General features: G+C 36.5%; 1 long non-coding RNA gene across 2 annotated transcripts in view; it reads right to left on the bottom strand.

Moving 5' to 3' along the window:
• Positions 1 to 23,484, bottom strand: part of LOC105947287 — a 90,793-nt gene extending 67,309 nt beyond the window's left edge. For both annotated transcript variants that reach the window (XR_004222401.1, XR_004222400.1), the window contains exon 1: positions 23,378 to 23,484. This is a non-coding gene — a long non-coding RNA (uncharacterized LOC105947287). The remainder of the gene's footprint in view (positions 1 to 23,377) is intronic.
• Between the last annotated feature and the right edge of the window lie 648 nt (positions 23,485 to 24,132).

Here is a 24,132-nt window from a genome sequence, read left to right as displayed (position 1 = left end):
TATGGTAGGAGATCCGAATTACAGAAATACCCCTTATCGGGAAAACCCCTGGTCCCGAACATTTCGGATAATGGGTCCCATACCTGTACATGATTACATACAAATGGATCTTTTGGTCAATGGCACCTGCATTGAATCTGGGAGTTTTGTCACCCAAATACTGTATTTTGTAGCTCATCTAGCACCCCAGTTTGCTTCCTATTTATCTAAACAACAACTACCTGGAATATGCACTAAAAGTTATTATTTAAAGGACATGTAAAGCCTACATTTGCCTACAATGTGTATCAGTTGGGCATGTCTCCCTCACCCAAATGGCATCCATTTTTCCTCCGATACATAATCGGATACATTTAAATCTGCAAACAGCATACACATACACAGACCATTATTCAGCATAAATTTAATCAAGAATACAGGCTCACACAGGCAGAACTGTCTCTGATAAAAGTTAAGCTCAGGAGAGGAGGTTAGGAGAAAAAAATTGAAGCAGACAGCAAGAGCCGAGTTTCTATGGGAACCAGCAATGCCATCTCTTCACTGGCTGCAAGACTGGGGGGCGTGTTTAGTAATCTGAGCTTAGAACAACTGAGCATGCCCACAAGCAAACAGCCAAAGCAAATTCCTGAGGGAGAGGGCCGAGTGGGTTACAGGAGGAGAAGGAAAAAGTAAGGAGATGTTGCAGCCTTACTATAAACTTCTGGACAACCAGTGTGGCAGGTATTAAAGCATTTCAAAGAGGCTGTTTAATGATTACATTTTTGTGTGTGGGGTTTACATGTCCTTTAAGATTTTTTTGAGAAAGAATCACCTTACCCACAAGTGTTCCATATGGGTCCAGGCAATTGCTATTGGGATAAAAGGGACAGAGATGGGTGTTTTGTTTTATTCTCACTTTTATAAAGGCACAAAGAACAACAGTGAGTTTTAACGCTTATACTATAGGAAAGGTTTTTCTTATATTATTTAAAGGAAAAAAAAAACCTGGGATCCACTTGGACACCAAAGTTCATCTGTCTATGTATAGAAGGTCTGTATAAGATATGGGTTCTTTACTCTCCAAGAATTTTGGGAGGGCAAGGAACCAGCTTGCTAGCCCTAACCCCCTAAAACCAGTAGTTGGATCTGTTCCACTTATCCCACAAGGGGTAGATAATACATGGATAAAGATAAACAAAATTAATAAGAAATTATTTTTTTTTTGTTTGTGTGGACTTTTATTTTGAACTTAGAATTTTTATTGCGATCACTGCTGTTGTGCTTAAACATTAATCCTAATAGTAAACAACATTTATATGTGATTAAAAGTTTCTTTATCAAATCTAATATTTTAATTACATTATGTCAATTCTGTATTAATGTCCTTACTTTGTCAATTGATATTATACATCCAAGATGTATAAAAATATACATACTGTTATATCTTTCAATTAGTGAGTTAATTATTTAGTGTATAGACTCATTTTGTAAAACACATGTGATGTCTATTGCTCACATTTAAAGCAGTTCATAACTCTGCCCCGCCCTACATCTCTGAACTCATCTCTAGGTACCATCCAACCCGCTTGTTACGCTCCTCCACTGACCTGCTCCTCTACTCCTCTCTCATTCCCTCCTCACACGCTCGTATTCAAGACTTTGCAAGGTCTGCCCCCCTTCTCTGGAATTCGCTCCCACAAACTATCAGACTTTCTCCCAATCTCTCTGCCTTCAAGAGATCTCTAAAAACGCATTTATTTAGAGAATCTTACTCTTATTTAGTTTAACATAACCTCAGTGTGCTGCTAAAAGCAATACCCTGTGCCACACCTCTCACATTGCTTAATTCTGATCTTGCCCATTCCCACACCATATGTCTCAACCCTTTCTCCTTATAGATTGTAAGCTCTTTTGGGCAGGGCCCTCTTCAGTTCTTATATCGGTTATTGATTGCTTTATATGTCACTCTGTATGTGCAATGTATGTAACCCACTTATTGTACAGCGCTGCGGAATATGTTGGCGCTAATACTAATGTTAATAATTGCTAGCAATACCATACTTCGAAAAAAAAGGGAAAATAATTGTTATATATGATAATTCTGTTACTTAAAATTATCTCTTAGTACAAAGTTGATCCAGGGACTGGTCTGCTTGCCCTTTTGGAGTCAGAAAGGAATGTTCCCCCCCCCTCTGAAGCAAATTGTAGAGAGTTCAGATGAGGCTTTTCACCTTCCTCTGGATTAACTAGCAGTTAGGCAGGTTTCCATGAAAAGGTTGAACTTGATGGACGTGCCTTTTTTCGAGCTAAATTTTAACTATGTCAAACCATGTCACATCAGCATGGGGGAATTTTTTTTACATTCTCACCTCAGAATACATGATGCAAGGTTTTAACACTGCATTTTTTCCAGAGAAAACACCAGTACTGTGCATGTCATAGGTCTAATGTTTCAGGTGTGATTATCACTGTCATGCCCATATGTGAACACCACATGTTTATCTAGATCCTGTTTATTCCCACAGTCAACCTAAACATAGGAACATGGATACTGTTAACCTGAAGAATGTAGCTGTTTTTCTTATTTAAACCAATGACGTAAATGTATTGTGCATTTATATAAATAGGAATTCTGCATTTATTAACTTTGGTCCCCTACATCATACTGCATCACAGGTTAAAGGTTTAAAATGGCTTATTTATTTTTAGTTGCAAATGTCTTGGCTGCAATGTATTGATGGAAACATACTGTATGTTCTGCAGCCTCCATTAGTGATAGCTGCATTCAGGTTTCCCTACCTCTTACAGATTGCTGTAATCTCTATCAATGTCACCTTATCCCTGTCTCACTAAAAAAGGTTTCCTTACAAAAGGTTTTCACTTCTGATCTCAAATAATCCTCTGACAGATAATCTTTTTTTCTGCAATTTTTCAGCTGTCATGTACATTTGATTTATCCCTGAATCCAGCTATTACGTCTGTGCTTTAAATCATAACCTGCTGAATAGATCTGTGAAACACATCAGAGTGCTGCCACGTAGCAGCAGTGGTAATTGCTTTCATTAGACAGCAGAGCAGAATTTAAGAAGGTGCAATACTAGCAAACTGTGCTGTGTGACCACGAGTGCTAGAAATCTTGCAACTGAAAGGTAACTTTAAGGTATTATTGTTCTACAAATTGTCACTAAAATAACATACTAAAATCATTTCATCCTGAGAAGGTGTTTTAATCATATATGGAAAGAAAAAAAAAAGAAATAGGAAAGACTAGACGTTAAAAAAATCTAATTAACAGCTGTGATTTGTATAACAATATTTGGCGGTATATGGCAGTACTAAGGGATGTGCTGTAATGTGAGCAAATAAATCTGTAGGTATGAATAAATGATACTGAAGAGGTGGCTTACTGATGAAAGTTCAATTTACGGGAATAAATGGAAGGAGATTATAGAAGATGCTATAGGTTCATGTTATAAAGCAAATAAAAAAGCCCTACATGTTACATTAAAAACCTAGCTGAACCCTTAAAAAGAAATGTTTACAAATGTAGGTTAGCTAGTTACTAAATCAAAGCCCTCTTAGTTTTAGATCGAGGTGATGCAGTTAAGTGCTATATGGTGGAGTGCTAATAATATTCTATGAGAAAGAAATTTCCATTATTAATTTTTACATGTAACTTATACTATTGAGTTGATAAAAACTAAAGACTAAAAACAGTGGGTTCTTTGTTAGTAAAGCTACCATGATGTCAATCATCTAGGTCTAAGCCGTTTCCTGTCCTGTTTGTCCTTTCTATTGGGTAAGATAACTTTAAGATGTAAGATAGCATCTAAAATGAGGGCACATACTGTACGTGCAGCTCCTGTACCAATGGGAGGAGCAAACTCTGCATTGTAGGTTTAATAGTTTTAAATGTTTCACAGTCCATTTTAGCTGTCCTACATTTGTACAGTTTTTATTTTGGTTGCTTGCTTGAAATACAGGTAAAAAAAATTATAATAATTAGTACTACTACTACAAATAATAACAACAACAATACTACTACTAATGATAATACATCATAGTCTCATTATCCTGAAACTCCAAATTACTGGAAAGCCATCTTCCATAGAGTCCATTTTAATCAAACACTTAAATTTTTTTAAAATGATTTCCTTTTTCTCCGTAATAATAAAACAGTACCTTGTACTTGATCCTAACTAAGTTATAATGAATCCATACTAGAGTCAAAACAATCTAATTGGGTTCATTTAATGGTTAAATTATTTGTATTAATGCTCGGGACCAAGGGTATTCCGGATAAGGGGTCTTTTCGTAATTTGGATCTCCATACCTTAAGTCTACTAAAAAATTAATAAAACATTAATTAAACTCAATAGGATTGGTTTGCATCCAATAAGGATTATTTATATCTTAGTTGGGATCAATTACAAGGTACTGTTCTATTACTCCAGAGAAAAAGGAAATCAGTTTTAAAATTCTGAATTATTTGATTAAAATGGAGTCTATGGGAGACAGGCTTTCTGTAATTCGGAGCTTTCTGGATAATGGGTTTCCGGATAAGGGATCCCATACCTGTACAGAGATCTAAACTACAGAATCAATCCTTATCTAGAAAACCCCCAGGTTCCAAGCATTCTGAATTTCAATACCTGTATATAATTGTATTGAATGGCACTGGTTTCAATCCGTTTCTCTCACACAAATTGCAAAATAACCTCTTTAATATAATTTCAAATACCACAACTTAGTTAACTTAAAGTTCTTCTTTACCAGTAGCAATTTTTAGCTTGCTTGGATATTAATGGAAAGATGTGAATTGCGATCATGATTTTATACAGTTTAACTTAAATTAAATGTCTCAAGACAATTTCTTTCCATAACTGCATGAAAATGAATGTGCATGTAAACGTCCCCTTCCTGCTCTTCATTTTCCTATAAACCCTGACCCCCCAGAAAAATTTGAAAACACTCAAAAATAATTAAATAGTGTTAAGTGGCCTCAGGTAAGTCAATTTAACAGCTACTAATAGGAAAGGAATAATTATTTCACTCAAAGATGGTTTGTCTATAGATTGCAATATATTTAAGATGGGTAACTGCTTCAGTCTTATTGCTGGCCTGTCCAGTCCTGTAGTTACTTTTACCTGATTCAGTAAGAAATAAAATACTCCACTATTCTATGTAGGGAATACATTTTACTTGTTTTGCTAAGGATAAAACAGGGGCGCAATAGCGGGTACAATTTTCACAATTTGTGGTATTAGCATACTGTACATAGCACAACCCTTTGGTAGATTTAAACTTCTTCCCACTTTTAACCTCAAGTTGCAGGTAAAAATTATTCTATAAAAAATGCTTAATGAAATGCTGAAAGGGTAGGACTTTCCTTAGGAGGCCTTTGGCTTGATGTCTTAATATATTGATATGTGTGAGTGTAGAGGATCTATTTTTCTATCTGTATAACAATTTTAATACTCATGTTCCATGCATAATCATTGGGGGTAATCACTATACTAATGAAATCTAAAGGCTCTGCTTTGGTTATTTGTAATCCAAGAAGAAATTTCATTAAAATGTGACAGCTTTTTAAAAAAGCTAAAATTCTGCAAACTGCAAATCAGACCATCGTTTTCCCCACTGCTAATTATAGCGTAGCTTATTTTATAATGTGCACATTTACAATGATATTTATATATATGTGTGTGTTTAGTTCATGTTTCTGCACCTATAAGATCCACACACACAAAAAACAAATGTGTTACTGTTTTTGAGCTGCCATGTTTTTCCAGAAATGCTTTGCTTCTCAGCAGTTCTGTATGGCTTAAGTATAATGGAGTCTCTTTATAATGTCAGTATGAGAAAAAATATGGATTCTAGAATGATAATTTTGCCGCTTATGGCAGCCACCCTGCAAACTTAAGCATGTGGAGTAGTGCTGTAGATGTTTAATGATGCAAAAAAAATCATTAATAACTCATTAGAACATCAATATTGTTTAAGTTTACAGGGACCTGTTTGGAAGAGTGTTTAATTATTATTAATCTATTAAATGAATTTACCGAGTGTAAATCTTAACCTAAAACCAAAATCAAATGTTCAAATATGAACCACTTATTTACTTTGGAGCTTGTTCTCATCATACGCTTGAGTAAACAAAACCAAGCAAACAGCACATCAACACGGTTGTCTACACATTAATCAGAAAAGCAGTTGTCATATTAGATTTGTACTTTCCTCCATCAAAGATAATCTTCGTGTGCTTACTGAAATAGCATGAAATATAAACTTCTTTTTTATTTATTTTTAAGTATTGGTTTCCTTAATACCCTAGGGTGATGTTCAGTCATAAAAACCTTGGATGAAAACAAGATCGGTGTCCTTCTCAGATGAGACTGTTGAAGTGTAAACTTCAACTTCAATTGAAAGAAAGTGTCAAAATGACAAAGGTAGAGATGCTGAATATAAGAGTAGAGAAGCCAGTTCATTGCACTGCTTTTTTCCCTTGGTTTATTTACAGTACATTTTCCTATTGGCCCTTAAATGAATATAGACTAAGGGTGACTTTTTTTTGTATTTTTACTCAGAGTGTGTGTTGAATAGACATTACACAGCTGCACAAAACTATAAATATCCTCCTGGAACGAGATCAACAAAAATAACAAAACCCTGACCCATAAAAGCAACAATAGTATAACTGGCTCACTGATTAACCTTGGGGTTACTTATTGACTTTCCAATAAATATTCCTAAGGTTGATCAGTGAACCAGTTACACTTTTTGTAATTACAGAACAGCGTTTTCTTTGTATAATATTGTTGTTGCTATTGATTATCTTTACATGTACTTTTTACATTTTCCTAGATATGCTTCAGTGTTTAACATATGCTATGTTTTTTCATACATGTAATAGGTTATTGGTGTGGTCATTAAATTCTTTAAATCTTTCATGTACATTGAACCAGGTCAATGCTACATTGACAGCCCCTGTGCCCAACACTTCTGCTGGAGAGATGAATCTGTACAATGGAGTTTTTCATTGCCATGTTCATTTTGGTAAGGTCACTATCAGGATACCTGGGAAAGTCTAGGACAGAGGTTATATCTCTCTCAGGTTCCTAACAGACTGGTTCAAGGACTGCTAGTCCAGTCCGGGTGTTTTGTGTCTACCTGAGGCATCTCAGGTGGCTAATTAAAAGGCAGCTTGGGCCAAAGTAAAGAGGCTCCAGGCTGGGGGAAAGATGGGAAGCTGCCTGTGTGACCTCACTGAGAGCCTTGGAAATCACTACAAAGTTGGAACTTTGTTTTGTTTTTTTCTCTGTGTGGAATTTTGTTATTTTTGTGCCAAGTAAAAATAAACTGCCTAAAAGATGCTACACTCTCATGAGTTGTGATTTGCCACGGGCTGCTTTACCCCCAAAAAGGTGGTCTCAGCTACCTAACCCCTAACATCATATATAAGGCCATCAGATATTTAAGACATTCCACAGGGTGCATCGAATGGCAGAATTGGGCCATGGATCAGTTAAATTTAGACTAAGTAGAAATAAAAAAATCCACTGGAGAGCCAAATGCATTCTGTGTTGTTTATTAGTTCAGAGATGCATAGCACTAAATTTAGACTAACTACCACTGCCTTTTCCTGTATGGGCAACTTAAATTTTCCTTTCATATTAACTAAAACTGACCCCGCTTTGCCTTGTGGCATATTGGCTGTCATCCTAAGGACAAGATTTATCAGAGTGAAATTAGAGCTCATTACAGAAAAATTCACCCACTTTTCATTAATTTTTATGGCATCTTTTGAAGGCGTATTTATCAATGGGTTAAAGTATATCAAGACCATTTGCCATAAAGCTGCTGTGATCTTTACAGTATCCTTGGAGTAGACCATGGCTATGGTGTTTCAAAACCAAGTACAGTAGAACTCTGCTTAGAAATTATGTTTTCCCAGAAAAGATACTATTTATTCACGGTACGACGCAGGTAAGCGCTGTTCTTTTCTCCCTGCATTTTATGTTTTCCTGGAATTTATGTTGATTTTAGTGGTCCCCAAGAAAACGTAAAAGCAGGGATCTACTGTACTTTACACCTTACACTTTATTTTTAAGTAAAAATAAACACCTTTTATTCTGATCACTGTTAACCTTTTAACAATAGTACAGGTATGGGACCTTTTATTCAGAATGCTCTGGACTGATGGTTTTCAAGATCTTCCAGGGTCTTTCCATAACTTTGGTCTTCATACATTATAAAAAATAATTGCCTCCAATAAAGAGTAATTATATCTGAGTTAGAAACAAGAACAAGGTACTGTTTTATTATTACAGAGAAAAAGGAAATCATTTTTACAAAACTATATTTGCCTTACCATAATGCACAGCTTTCTCGATAAAAGGTATCTGGATAACTGATCCCCTATACGGTTAGAACTATAAGGGGGAAACTGTACTAAGCACTCCCCCGGTGGGGCTTTGGGAGACCCATGGTGCAGTTGCAGGAGGGGTGTAAAAAGGAGTACCCTAGCACAAAGTTTGCCCCAAGGCTCTTGTCTTTAACACATTATAACTTTGTGCTACTACAGTAAAGTTAGCTAATTCTGCTCTGTTAACATGTTAACATGCACAAGGCCTTTATTTGAACTCTAGGAATAAAAATTGAAATAGCCATTCAGTATGACACAGTACTGATAATGAAATGTATAAGAGAAAAAATACAATGGAAAATTTTCCCCATCCAAGATAACAATTTATAACCGATCAATACATTTTCCATTATGGAGATGAACTGTGTGAAAAGCCAGTACATATACAGTGAGAACCACTAGAAATATGCTGTGTTGCAGATAAAAAGGATGCAAAGTTTACAAAAGTGAAGTTACCTTGAACTCTGCTTTGAAAAGGGAGGCCAAATATCATACACAATAAAACACACAAGCAGCAACTCAGTAACGAGAAATAGAAAACCTGTCTCCCATAACCTGCATATTAACCCTTCTCTGCCACCTAGTGACATTAGGTTTCAATGTTTGTGCGTTAAACTCCCTTGTTCTGTACAGAATAGTTAGTTGTTATTGTTTCCTCTCTAACAAAAATGAAAATCATTTATCAAGCTTTTAAAAAGGTCATTTTTTACATAAAATTATGCAAAGAATGTAATATAAAAAATGTCTTTCTATAATGAAAATAACATATGACTTCAAATGATTTGCTTGACTTTCATCTTCCAGAGATCCAAAGATTTTTTTCTCAAATAGTAGCTTTTAATTTTAGCAAGTCTTGAGACTGGTATTTATAAATATAATAATTGTAAATGTTAGAAAAAATGTATTATCCCTCAGATGTTACCTACCTGGCAAATAAACAATTAAGGGCCCTAAAATGTATGTATGTATGTATGTATGTATCTACTTAACAAAAAGAATGCCTTATACTTATCTTAATATACATGTCAAAAAACAAGAAAAAGCTGAATATAAAGACTGAAGGTGCTCCTTTTAAGAAAGGAATACACCAACCTGGGTGAAGAAGGAGCACAGCACCATGGCACAATTAATTTTTCCCAGACATACAGTAGTAGTGAATAATCTAGAAACCTTACTCTAATTTGCAGGCGTGGGTCTAAGTCTGCCTAGGGATGCCGAGCAAAGGTCACTCAAGCACTACACAAGAAAGAATTTACCCCCATATGTAATAAAAAGCACTATGTAACTCATAGAAACCAATAAGATAAGATGTTTGCTTTTAAACAGGTGACCAGTAAATTCCACCTGATGATTGGCTGCTATGGGTTATTGCTAGGCAAACTTAGTGCCCTTCATTATATACATTTTCATTATATTATATCAAAATATTTGCAATTAATTTCCATTGCAATTGCTTTTAAAATTTTCCAGTTTTGCACTTACTTAGAAAAAGTCATTAGTGGGATACAATAGCATAATTTCCACAAAATAATCTTGGTAATGTTTTGTGAATCTCAGTTTTTATTCATTTAAGCTATTTGAGGATGTAATAATCAAAGACCCACTTCCCAGTGATTTCAGCGGCATCTCTGTAGACCTGAACTTCCATTATTAAACCTCTTGTTGTTTTGCAGTCATTGTTAAAGGGGATGTATAGTCAAAAATCATTATCCTTGTGTGTGTTATTTAGACCAAATTTGCAATATAAACCCATTAAAAATTCTCTACCATTTTTTAACTAGAAGCCTTGTGTATTCTCAGTTTTATTTAACAGTATTAAATAGGGGACTGCTCTGTACCGGACTTGAAAAAAAGAAAACAAAAGCAGGGACTGTCCTATACCAGACTTAAAAAAAAAAAAAAAAAGCACAGGATTTTGTTTACTGGATTGTCATTGGTCAGTTGCTTATAAGAGCAAGTCAGAAACAGATAAGAAAGTGAGATATGAACAGAGAGTGAAACAAGCCCACTCTTCATTCTGCTGCTGACACTGAGGAATACAGCGTTCCAGTTACCTGTGTTTTAACTGCTAATTAATTTAGAACATCATCCGTTATAGTGCTTTCCTATCTTAGGGCTATTTACAAACACTTCAAATTTTGACTTTACATCACCTTAAAGGAAAAGTAACACTAAAAATATCAAGGGAAGCGTCCACTATGCGGCGCTCGATTGATCCAGCCTAGCCGTCCTTCTGTATAGGAAGGAGTCAGGCTAGGCTCGATCAATTGATCGCCGCATTGTGGACGCTTCCCCTAATACTTCCTAGTACTTGTACAAAAGCATTCAAAATAATAAATGGTTTGTAGGATAGGGCAATTATTGGGGGAGGGTAGAATAGATTTTTTAGTTAAAATTTTTTGTGTTACTTTTCCTTTAATACTAATGCGTAAGTACATACATTTTGGGTTGGTTGTGTAATGCAGCTATAATAAAAAATGTAATGTTATCTTTTTTTTTGCTTTAATTACATTTTTGTAACACATGGGATTTCGAGGGAAGGGCAAAATTACTGTTAACTGTAAGCAAAGCCCAAACACGTCATAGAAGCTATGAGTAAATATCAAAAGGAAATAACTATACATTCACCACTTAGCATTTCTACAGGACAACTACAAATGAGAATTAAATTGACTGTAAAGAGCCCATGTAAGGAAGAAGATGCAGCCTCCACCTTGAGGCACTTAACTGAATCACAAGGCAAGGGGCCAAATAAGTAACAAAAACAAGGCCAGTGGCACACACAGTGGGGGGCATTTATCACCACTGGGCAAATTTGGTCAGGGCAACCAATCCGTGATTGGCTTTTTTAAGCCAGCTGCAGGTAGAACAAACAAAGAAACAAGGTGATTGGTTGCTATGGGTTACTGCCTACAGGCAACTTTGCCCAGTGTTGATAAACAACTGCCTTTAACATTTTCTCCAACAGTGTAGATACACTAGCCAGCCTGCTTTCTTCTACCCCTTCTTGTGTGTGAACGCATAGGCATGTCATCAGACTGTCAGCATTCAGACAGGAGAAGATTTCAGCTCAAACTTTCTATTAAGAACAACAGAAACAGAATGCCAAAGTATAACAAGGCTATGTGTTCTTACATGTTTATAGTAACTAGATCAGTGTTGTGCTTATACCCTGGAGTCAAATCAGGTACTTGAGTCTGCCTAAACTAAAATACCAGGTTCTAACTATTACCAATTGTATTTTTTATATTAATATATATTTATATATTCAGTATAAAACACTTCAAGAAAACACAATTATTACCAATTGCAACAAATATGTATATTTTCTTGGAACTGAACTGGGATAGACCACTTAAATAAATCTGGCTACAATACGTTAAGCATATGGGAGTAAGCATCAATCTTGCCTCCGACAATAAAATGGAATATTTACATGAAAGTATACTTTTTTCCCCCTACAGGTTTTCCATCATCAGTGACTAATACAAAGCAGTCCATATAGCAAGAAGGAAAAAAAAAAACCAAGTAATTAAATTGTCTTTAAAATGGGACATTTTTATGTGTTTCTATGGTAACATAGTATTCATGTTCTGTGAATTCCTTGTTACTGCGCTGGACACCTTACAAAGAAGTCATCAATATCAGTGTCAGTAGCTATTGTATATCAGCATCTGTAGCTGAATCACATTCAGTCCCTCATGCCTACTCAAAAGAATGGCAATTCTTTAATGTAAGCCATAGTCAGACTCCCTTATCATCTGCACCATTCCTATTTGCATAGGATAGGTTGCTGAATACATTTCTGAAGAAAAACCAAACATGTGTAGCAATTTAATCTGCCAATTTCTAGACTGTTATTTCTCTATAAAGATGCAAATCCTAAAACAAGCCTCTCGGATGTTAAAGGTAACATTGCAGAATACATAAATACATAATGTATATGTCCAATTTCATGTAAATTGCTAGATTTGGATTGCGAGTGCTGCAGAACTAGAGGTGCTAACCTTGCACATCTGTGTACACAAGCAGTTCTGGGTTGTTCATGCATCATTAAACTGCACTGCATCTGCCCTCCAGCTACTCAAAGACAGACCGTTTAACAAAGGCTCACTTTTCGTGTGTACACACATGGAAACATAACCTAAATATTGACCAGGTACTGAACCAGAAAAGTAGTATCGGCACAGTGTGTGTCCAGCATTTGTACAAGGGAAACAAAGTGACCCTTTTTAACCCAACTGCCGGCGGAAAGATAGATATGTGTGTGTGTGGGGGGGGGGTGGATGTTACAGTTACAGCTTCGACAAGATTAAAGGTAATAGATTACATACTTTGGCAAGAAACCACACCTTGGAATGTGGAGCTCAAAGTAAAAGTTATTTGATAATCTATATAATTTTATATAGTATTTTGTAATGTTTTATCATGCAGTATTCTATTTAATGACTTAGACTTTAACTTTTAGAGGCCCATTTATCAACATCATCATTTTGTGGTTTTAGAGGTTTTTGAAACCACAGCTAAACTCATTTTCACTAAAACCATGAATTTCAGTCATTTATTAAAAGATCCGAATTAAAAAAGCACAATCAGAAAGAGACGCAGATGAAACCCCCGCAACGTTTTCGTATTGTTGCACAAATGCAAGTGTAAAAACCTCAGGAAAACTGTAAAACCACAAAGGAAAGAAAGATCTTCCGGTTGTAAAAGGGACATTTCCCATTGACTTCAACATGATCTCAACAGGTTTTAGATGGTGTATTTTTGCTTTTGGATTTGTTGCAATTTTGTCACATTATAAATCGCAAAAAAATCCTCAACAAAATCAAACATTATTAAGTACCCCCTACAGACTTTGCTCTTATTGTGGTCCCCTTAGATTATGCTATATGCATTATTTCACACAGCATACTTGCAGGTTTATGCTAAACTCATGGGGTAAAAAGTCAACTGTAGCAAAGCTATGAAATGAAGTGTTGCCCAAAATCTGGAATGAGGCCAATTTGCTAAGAAAATTACTTGGAGAAATACACAACCCCCAATCTAGTTTATCTAACTCTCCAACCATCTGTGCAGGTACTGGAGAGCCAGATCGTAAGTTATTATGAGCTGGAACTTTCTCCTCCCACCCTGCCGAGCATGACTTTTCAGATATACATCTGACATTAGCCATCGATGATAAGCATCCATTTGAAACAAACATACTCACAAAGCTATTTAAAAGTGTACATTTAACTAATAATTTCACGGAGAAGGAAAGCTACTACTGAAACATTATATTTACCACATATTGGTCACAATAGTGCAAGCTAAAACACTATATTTATTCTGCAGAATGCTTTACCATACCTGAATAAACACCCATAGAAGCTTTTTAGCTTGGTCTAACTTTACTTCCATGCCTGCATCTCTGTGCTCTGGGCTCAAATTACAGCAGAGAGGGAAGACAGGAGGAAGAGAAGGAGAAGGAAGGGGAAGAGAGGAGCAAACTGAGCAGGCTTATGCCATGCCCTAAAGACAGAAGATCATGTTCACAGAATAGAAGGAAAGAAATGTGGTATTTCTTTTCACTGAGGAATCAGAGTAACAGTTCTGTAAGTATTTATGGCTGTATTTACATAGACCTTTCTGATAAAACTTACTTAGTTTTTACCTTTCCTTCTCCTTTAAAGGACAAGGAAAGGCAAAGTCACTTGGGGGTGCCAAAATGTTAGGCACCCCCAAGTGACTTTAATCGCTTACCTTGTACCCTGGGCTGGTGCCCCTGTTAGGAGAAAATTTCACCAGCCCGGGGTACCTGTAGCGATGCGCTTCCTCCTTCCGTATTCGCGCTGCTGGCAAATTCCCGGGATAATCACATGCGCAGTAAAGTGAAAAGCCAACTTTATAGTTTAAGTTTGGCTTTTTCACTCTACTGTGCATGCGCGCGCATGTGAAGCAGGAAGGAGGAAGCGATCACAGCTACCCCGGGCTGGTGCTGTTCTCTCCGAACAGGGGCGCTAAAAGGTAGGCGATTTAAGTCACTTGGGGGTGCCTAACATTTTGGCACCCCCAAGTGACTTAGCCTTTCCTTCTCCTTTAATGCTGTTAATTTTCTAACAAATCTAACATTGGATAACCACACAAATTCACAATCCCCCAATTAGCTACAAGAAACAATACCTGGGTAACATACAAAGTAACTATGAAAAAAATCCGGAAATTACTTTAAACCCCTTTATATGGTGTCTTTTAATGAATAATATTAGTAGACATCAAGCAGAGCGGTTATGTTATGTTACTTAGCATGCCTCATGTAAATTACTACCGAAACCGAAGTCACGTAGACCAAAACATCACTGCTAAAGCTGCCTTATTACTACAAAAGGTCTGTCAAACAAAAATAGATTTTTTTAATAAATTATGAAGAATAGGAGAGCAGATTAGAAATATTGTATTTCGCCACTGTTCATTTTATATTTTTCATCTTGTATCAGTACTAAATGTTTCCATTTCTGGTTTACATAAAGAATTGTGGATGACAGCCAAAATACAAAGTGTTCATTTCATTCAACCATGTGGTACAATCTTCAAATTAGACATTTAGGAATAGGACTAATAAAACTTGGGGAAACAAGTCTCTAACTCATTCTGTGAAAACTCAAGTAAAATAACTTTTCATGGTGGGGGGGTGCAAAATTATAAATAAAACATAATTTAGTTTCTCAATCTTTTGCTCTAAGGTGTTTCAATTTTTCATACGTTTACCAAACGTACAATTTAGTTATTTACTGAAAGAAAATGTTGTAGCCGGGGCTATTTAAATGTGTTTTTTTATCTTCGAAATACAAAACAATGGACTTCTATGAAGAAGAATTACAAGAAGCCATGTCTATGTATTAGCACAAGGGAGCTTTCTTGGTTCTCACCCAATTTGCCAGTATCTGCTTAGTGCCGTTTCCACTTAAGGGGCATTTCTTTATGAAACTGCCTAAGTCACACTATTTAGAAAATACATAAAAACAAAAATAGTAGTATGCACATATCAAAACATCCATCTAGTAGCATTGCTGCTTCGGGTAAATGAAATAAACAAGTGTATGCTTTATGAATTGCAAATAAATATTTTGTTAATTTAAAAATCTGATATATATATATATATATATATAACAAGAACAAACGGAGCACACCCTATTGAAATTCAAATGCCCAGGGTGCTAGCAAAAAAATATAAAGCAAGAGAATGAGCTGCACACACCAGGACTTGGCAAAAATATAATAAGTTTATTTAAGAAAAGAGATCCAACGTTTCGAGCACTAACTGTGCTCTTCCTCAGGGAAAAAACCCTGAGGAAGAGCACAGTTAGTGCTCGAAACGTTGGATCTCTTTTCTTAAATAAACTTATTATATTTTTGCCAAGTCCTGGTGTGTGCTTCTCTTGCTATATATATATATATATATATATATATATATATATATATATATATATATATATATATATATATATATATATATATATATATATATATATATATATATATATAATTTGCAAGCCCATGTTGAGACCCAAATCACTTGTACATTTATTAGAATTTTAGAAAGACACATCTAGTGCCCTAACTTTAAAATGATGCTCTTTAAAACCATTTTAGGGTTTAAAAGGTTTCTTTAAAATGTCAAAGAATTAAACAAAATGTGATTTCCTAACCAAGAATACGAATAGCAGCCTCAAGGGGACATTTGCAATTAATGCCAGGCTTCTCCCAGCACACCTTTCTAGTGTATGTTGTAGGATACAAACATCCTACCCCTTCTGTTTGCAGTGCTGTTAGATACAACTCCTAGGGGCTCACTTTGCACCGGTGTTCCTATATGTTACATATCTACGTAAAGTGGGTGCTGGTTTTTTTTTTATACTACTTGTCATTGGTTCAGAATAAACTGGCACTATGATTTAGATGCTGTTGTTGAACTTCAGTTTCCATTAATTAAATCCTTTGATTTAAGTAATGGAAACTGAAGTTCAACAACAGCATCTAAATCTACTGTAGAATCACAGACACAACTAAAGTTATTATACAAAAACAAAGGGTGAACTGTTACAGCTTGTGGTTGTTTTCTCTGGAGAAATGCTAAAAAAGAAATGTAAAAGTGTGTAAATAGGCTATGCAAAATAAAAAATGTAGTTAGTTAGCCAAAAATGTAATCTATAAAGGCTGGAGTGAATGGATGTCTAACATAATGGGCAGAACTCAACTTGCTCCTTTACAGCTCCCTAACCGGTTATCAGTCAGTAACCAGTCAGTGACTTGAGGAGGGGGCCATATGGGACATAACGGTTTGCTTTTTAATCTCACCTGAGTGCTAAGGATCAAAAGCAAACTAACTGAACAGTTATGTTCCATGTACTGCCGCCCCCCCCTCAAGCCGCTGACTAACTTAGAGGTTAGACAGCAAAAAGGAGGAAGTAGTGTTCAGGCTATTATGTTAGACATCCACTCACTCCAGCCTTAGATTTTTGGCTAACTATATTAGAAACATTTTTTATTTTGCCTATCTACTTACCCAGATTTATTTTTACACTGAACTGTTCCTTTAAGAGTGGCCTAGATGATTTCTTGAACAAGCATAATATCAAAGGCTATTGTGATACTAAAATCTACTATTGGGGGCTGATTTACTAATCCACGAATCTGAATCCCGAATGGGAAAAAATCGGATTGGAAACGAACATTTCGCAACTTTTTCGTATTTTTTGTGATTTTTTTCGTCACCGTCGCAACTTTTTCTTAGCCATTACGACTTGCGTGAATTGTCGCGACTTTTGCATAGCCATTACGACTTTTGCGAATTGTCGCAAAATACCGATCATTACGAAAAAACGCATTTGGACGCTTTTCGGACGTTCGTGGATTAGTAAATGTGCCCCCTAGTGTAGATATTGGTATATATAGATTTACATGTGAAAGTATAGATAGGTTTGGTATAAGTGCATGAATATATGTGAACTGGGGTTCATTTGGAGGGGTTGAACTTTTGTCTTTTTTCAACCCAACTTAACTATGTAACATGAATTAAAAACATGAACGCAGTGTAAACGATAAACTGAATTTCTGTTTTAATATTACTATGTTTTTAGAAAACTTACTCTAGCCTTCTGCTTTGAAACCACACATACAATATGCTTTCTTTGTAAAGCATTAATATACCAGAGACTTTCAAAACCAATCTGCTAAAGAAAGAACTAAAACTACTCAATTTCCACTGATAGAAAACAGTAATTTTTGTACTTAAGGTTCATCATTACTGCGGCTTATGAATGATTTCTACAACCAAGTTAATTACACAGATTCAGGAGAGATATTTCCATCAAATTAAAGCGTGTATGTTCTTAAAGACCATCAGGAGCAAACACCCAGTCATGGTTATAAACAATTCTTGCATTTAAAAATATTTAAAATAAAGGTTTTGCATCACATATTCATCCTAGTTTATTAAAGCTTAATTAACATAGCCAATGCAATCAGCAGTCTATTCATATATATTTATGTGGTTTCCAAGGTAAAGCAAAAAGGGAAACAAACAAACACACCGACCATCCATTCTTGTCAAAACTAGTTACTGGCAAAGGCAGCCGAGTCTGGGCAGCAGGTATAGAGAACAACACGCCAAGACAACAAAAATGCCACTTTAGTGATAATAAAAAAAACCTATATAATGGGCAATAATATGCTAGGGCAGTAGGATGGGATGTGAACAACTTGAATAATATGAAGTCTATCTACTCAACACATTTGTCCCTAGTCTACACATTTGTGCGTTTCTCTTAATTAGTGATGGTTAGCCATTTATTGGCAGCTATGGATTTGTGGTGAAATTCCACATTTTGCCATTGGCGAATATCTCAATGAAATTGCTGCAAAAAATGTGGTGACATAATGCCAACAGACATATGTACTTTGTAGAGAAAAAACACCCATAGACTCCACTGTATGCATCACTATTCTTGATCAATGTGGGGATACAATAATATTATCCCCAGAACGGGGAATGATACTATAATAAAATACAATGATAAATAAAAATAAATACAGTTACATTAAAGATTAAGAGCGTTAAGTGTTAAAGAGACAAGAACAAAGAATTCCCTGCCCCATAGAGCTTACAATCAAAGTGGGTGGAAAACTTACAGATACAAACAAACAGATATATTGCAGTGATAACCACTCTAAACTACAACACTTAGGGGCTGATTTACTAACCCACGAATCCGACCCGAATTGGAAAAGTTCCGACTTGAAAACGAATATTTTGCGACTTTTTCGTATGTTTTGCGATTTTTTCGGATTCTGTACGAATTTTTCGGATCCAATACGATTTTTGCGTAAAAACGCGAGTTTTTCGTATCCATTACGAAAGTTGCGTAAAAAGTTGCGCATTTTGCGTAGCGTTAAAACTTACGCGAAAAGTTGCGCATTTTTCGCGTAAGTTTTAACGCTACGCAAAATGCGCAACTTTTTACGCAACTTTCGTAATGGATAGGAAAACTCGCGTTTTTACGCAAAAATCGTATTGGATCCGAAAAATTCGTAAAGAATCCGAAAAAATCGCAAAACATACGAAAAAATCGCAAAGTACCGATCTTTACGAAAAAAACGCAATCGGACTCCATTCGACCCGTTCGTGGGTAAGTAAATCAGCCCCTTAATAAGTGCTAGAACTGGGTTAAATATCATGCAAGTGCTCCAAGAGGTAGTTTTGAGTTTAGTTTGGAAAAGACTAAGACAAGATCATCTTTAAAGAGATTCCAAAGGAGCATTGAGACAGATGGGTGTATGATGAGAAACATCAGTAGTAGTAGGGGGTGCAACCAAGTGATTGATCTGAGAGAAGAGCAGGAGACAGTTGGGAATGTACAGAGCTCCAAGAGAAGGGATAGAGTGAGGTGCAGAAAAATTAAGGACTTTGAATGTTATGGGGGAGGAGTAAATACAGTAGAACCCCGATTTTACATTTTCCAGGTGACCAAGTCAAAATGGTGTATATTCCAGAAAACATTAAATCTGGGAAAGAAAAATGCAGGTTGCCTGAATGGGACTGTGACAAAACTGATCAATTCTGGGAAAATTAAAAATCTGGGGACATAAAACTGGGGTTCCTTTGCCTTAAGGGAAGCAATGATAGGAACTTCAGCAATGTAGGGACCTGTACTCTCTTGTATGACAGTAGGATAATTGTAATAGCAGAATTTAACAGACTGTAATTGGCAGAGATGGGAGTTAGGAAGGTAAATGTATAGTAGGATGCAGTAGTCTAGGCAGGATACATGGAAAGCATGCATTGTTTGTGAAAGAAAGGATGGATTTTGTCAATACTGTGTGAGAACACAGACAACATGCCGAGTTACTGGGCTAATAAGCATGCAATTAGTAAAGATACGGTAGCAAAGTGGAGATTTGGACAGGTTTAGGTAGAAGATGATCAGCTTGGTTTTTGTTATATTGAGTTTGAGACAGTTTTGATTTATCCCAGTTGGTGATTGCTTGGAGGCAGTTTTAATTGTTTATGAAAGAGTTGATAAATATATGTGGCTTTCATCAGCATACAGATGATATTTATTATATTACCAAATGAGTGGAAAAGTGTACAGGAAGAATAACAATGGACCAAGTAAAGAATCTTAAGGCAACCTTCAATATACAGAGTTGGTAAAGTGAATGCAGAATTTGCATAAGGAGGGAGTGGTCAACCATAACAAATAACAAAGATTATAGGTCAAGAAGAATTAAAATGCAGGACTTTGTAACCCGAAGATCATTTATAACTCTGCACAAAGCAATCTCAGTAGAGTGCACGGGTCGATTGCAATGGGTCTAACAGATTATGGGTATGCAGAACATAAGTGATATGGGGGAACACATTATGTTGCACAAGGCAAGTAGTAAAAGGGAGACAGGATGGTAATTAGAGAGACAGGATGGGTCAAGCATTACCTTTTTGAATAGGCTTCTCACAGGCCTGTTTAAATTGAGAAGGAAAAGTTCCAGAGGCCAGTGAAGAGCTGAGGATTTAGAAGCTGGAGTAAGCTCAGCAGCACAGTATTTAAGTAAAGAATAAGGCATAGGGTCAAGAAAACAAGTTGTGGGTAGGGTTTACAAGAGCAGCTGAGACACTTCGGAGACAGTTACAGAATCAAAAGTATTAAGGCAGGCAGAGGGGGCTTAGGAAGGAGGAGATGGTTTGTGTTAGTAGAGGTGGGGGATCTGATTGCAAATCTCTTCATAAATAAAGAAGAGTCCATCCACAAAGTCCTGAGGAAAGTGTATGGGGTTAAGTGATTCAGTTGGTAAGGGGTGTAGATGAGTATTAAATATAGAAACGGGTGCTCTGCATTGGATTTGTTATTGTTTACGAAGGACTCTAGCTTGGCTTTGATGGGGCAGAATTGAGGCATGGCAGTAAGAATAAACAATATAATGGATGAAGTTTGTTTGTGCACAAGATTTTTTCTTCATACATTTTGCAGATCATGTACAGGAGCCTAACAATCTGTGAGTTCAACCATGGGGGTTTTGAGCATGAATATGCTTAGATTGTAAGTGGGCAAGTGAGCTAGTGGTGGAAGAGAGAATGTGGCTATACTCACTAACTGGGGTATCAGGATCAGACATCCTAAAGGAAGAGAGATTGTCCTGAGAGAGTAAGCAAGGGCTGGGAGGTCTATAGCATGTGTTCCAAATTAGTGGGTAAAAGAGTATGTAGGGAAGGGGAGTGTGGGAAAGAAAAAATACCCAGATAATAATCAGAAATGGGAAGGGGTCACTGTTAAAATCAGAACAAGCCAGATTTTTACAAAGGACTAAATCCAAAAAGTGCCAATCCTTATTAGCTGTGGTGTTTGCCCACTGCTGGAGTTCAAAAGAGGTTAGGTGAAGAAAATGAGAAGGCCAAAGTTGTGACGGATAATCAATATGGAAGTTAAAATCACCAAGGCTGTAAGTACTGAGGAAGAAACATACCTGTAACCAGGTTTCAAAATCAGAAAGGTAGCAGAGGAGGCTACCCGACCAGACAGAAAATGGAAGATCTGAAGGGCATGCACCTTAACAGAGTTAAATGAGAAGGCTGGATCAAGAGATATTAAGTTTAAACTGTCATCAAGAGGAAATGAAAATTCCTCACCATGAGATCACCATGATAAAGGCAGCCTTAACGGCAGTATCATTTTGCGAGTACAATATTTACATTGTTTTACATTTAATGGGGTGGGCATATGTTAGGAAAAAATAAATTAAAGGAGAATTAGCATTAAATTAAAGAGTATATATCTACTTTCATCAAGTTGAGTAACTGTCTTGTTAATTTCGGGCTGGACCTATATTTAGAAACTCCTAATTCAGGTCCCAACATAAACTACAATGGAATTTTTACATGCTACACCATAAGAACTGTATCTGGTCCGTTTTACCAATGTTTTCATACTCACCCCTTCAGTACAGTTTATGTCCGTCTTGTCAGCTCTGCACTGTATTTGTTTTTTCTTTCTATTTCTTTTTTTAACCAAAAATTCCAGTTCAACTTGCATTGGCTAATGCTCTGCCCATTGTCCACTGCCAAGCTTGCATACTCCCAGCTACAGCATAGTCTCCTTACTTATCAGTGCACACACTCCCTTGTGCTCAGTGAGCCTCAAGGCATATTCCCCAATTCACATACATATTGAATTACAGGGAAAAGCAGCACGTAATTATCAATAAACTTTGTCATTTTTTTCATTAAGTAACAGAATTATTATTTTTCTTTGTATCACTTTCCTTATATTTTTAAATCAGCCATATTAATAGGACTATCTGCCAAGAGCAGAAAAGCAACCATGATTATTTTCCTTTCCAGTATGATGTTATTACTTGGGATAAGGAGACTTTTTCCTTTGACAGTCAGGCATCCATGCCCTTTTGTAAAAATGATAATATAATAGCAGCCAAAAACTCACTCTTTCCTTTCAACTGGGCATTGATTAATGGAGTCCAGCAGGGACTACAATGGCTTTAAATACTAAGATCAGCACAAGACAGGTAAGGTTTAACACAGTGCAGAAATCTAAGCGTGAAAGGAGCGTGAGAATATCATGTATTCTATTGCTAAAAAGAAAAATACTTTTTTTGTCAGTGAAAAAATTCACAGTTGTTTTGTGGGTTGCAAATTCGAATTCATCAAGGTTTAGTGACTTTTTTACCTTAATACGTCAAGGAAACCTTCTCAACCATTACAGCTCTTCACAAATAGACAAATGAATAGACAATCAACAAATTAATGGCCGCCTCCTGGGATTATAGGATTCACAGTGCACACAAACAAGCCAAGGCACACATACATGCTAGGCCACAGCAGCCAACTAATGTAAACATAAATAAGTAATAAGTAATGTTACATATATTGTGAAAAATAGATGGATGTAAAATATTCTCCAGTTACAATGGCAATTGTCTTCAGCTTTGCTTACTAAACCTTATATGGGAGCAATTAGTAGTTCTGAAAGCCCAAAGTCTAGACAAACATTTTGACAATTTATAGCTTTTAAAAAATTTGCAGCATTACAAAGTAATAGCTAATTATTGAAGCAGTTGCTCATCCTCCACCCTCCAGAATCTCTGGCTCCCTGGTCTGCGTCAATGACAGAGCAGAGTGAAAGCTGATTTGCTGTGGCATGTCATGAGGCCACACCCCTCAACAGGAAACATGTGCAAAGGGGAAGTAAAGGAACAGAGCCAGCTGGTCTGGGTGCTGCATTTGTACATATAACAGTAAAGCAGCTTATCCTTTACATTCACATATACATAGCACTTCAGGCTTTTTTGCATTTGGGTTTTGTGCCGCTCACCAGCAGGCTTACATCAGCGGCCAGTCACCCTCCCGCAAGATACAAATCTTAATTCAACAGCCTGATACAGGTGTAAGAAAAGAGTGTATAAAAGAAACTTCCTTCATACCAGTGACACATCAGTGATATTCCAGACATCTGCACAGGCAACTGTGTGTGTACAGGCACACAGACTTGTGTATGTTGGATTCACAGACACCTCTCTATGTCTCTCAGTCAGAGCTCTCCTGTAGACTGACCAGCCAGGCTTTCAGGCTTCTTTATTAGCCAGCTGAGTCTACTCAGGCACACCTGGTCAGTCTGTAGCATTTACTCTGCTATTGCTTAGCAATCTGCAGTATAAAAAGAATGTGTTTCTACGGTATGAGCTGTATATACTGTAACCTTACTAGTGATGGGTGGAAAAATTCGTCAGGCATGGATTCGTGGCGAAAAAGAATTGTCTCTCATGTCAAAGGGACTGACGCGCTTACTGTTGAGCGACCTTTGCGCTGTTTTGCAAATCCTTTGAAACATTCGGGAATTTTTTGGCGAAGCGAAATGGGACAGATTCGCTCATCACTAACCCTAACTTTATATTCAGTTGCATAACGAAGTGCAAGTGGATGCTCTAAAGTTATTGTGTAAACACAACTCCCAGCATCACCTGCCAGCTCACTTGGCATGTATGTTTCAATTTGCTGAGCCTTTGTGCTAAATAACCTGATTGCTGCTGCTCAGCAAAGAAAAAGAAAAAAGTGATATGATTCTTTCATGTTTTTCTCATAAATGACCAAGAAATAAAGTTCTATGTGTTTGGTAGTGACTCAGGTGAGTGAAACAGAAAGTGTCAGATAATATAAGGGTGAATTGGGTTGAATTTTT

Source organism: Xenopus tropicalis, chromosome 4 (assembly GCF_000004195.4).
Source record: "Xenopus tropicalis strain Nigerian chromosome 4, UCB_Xtro_10.0, whole genome shotgun sequence".
Taxonomy (NCBI): Eukaryota; Metazoa; Chordata; class Amphibia; order Anura; family Pipidae; genus Xenopus; species Xenopus tropicalis.
Note: the sequence above shows the minus strand (reverse complement) of the source record. Positions and strands in the feature narration are given on the sequence as shown.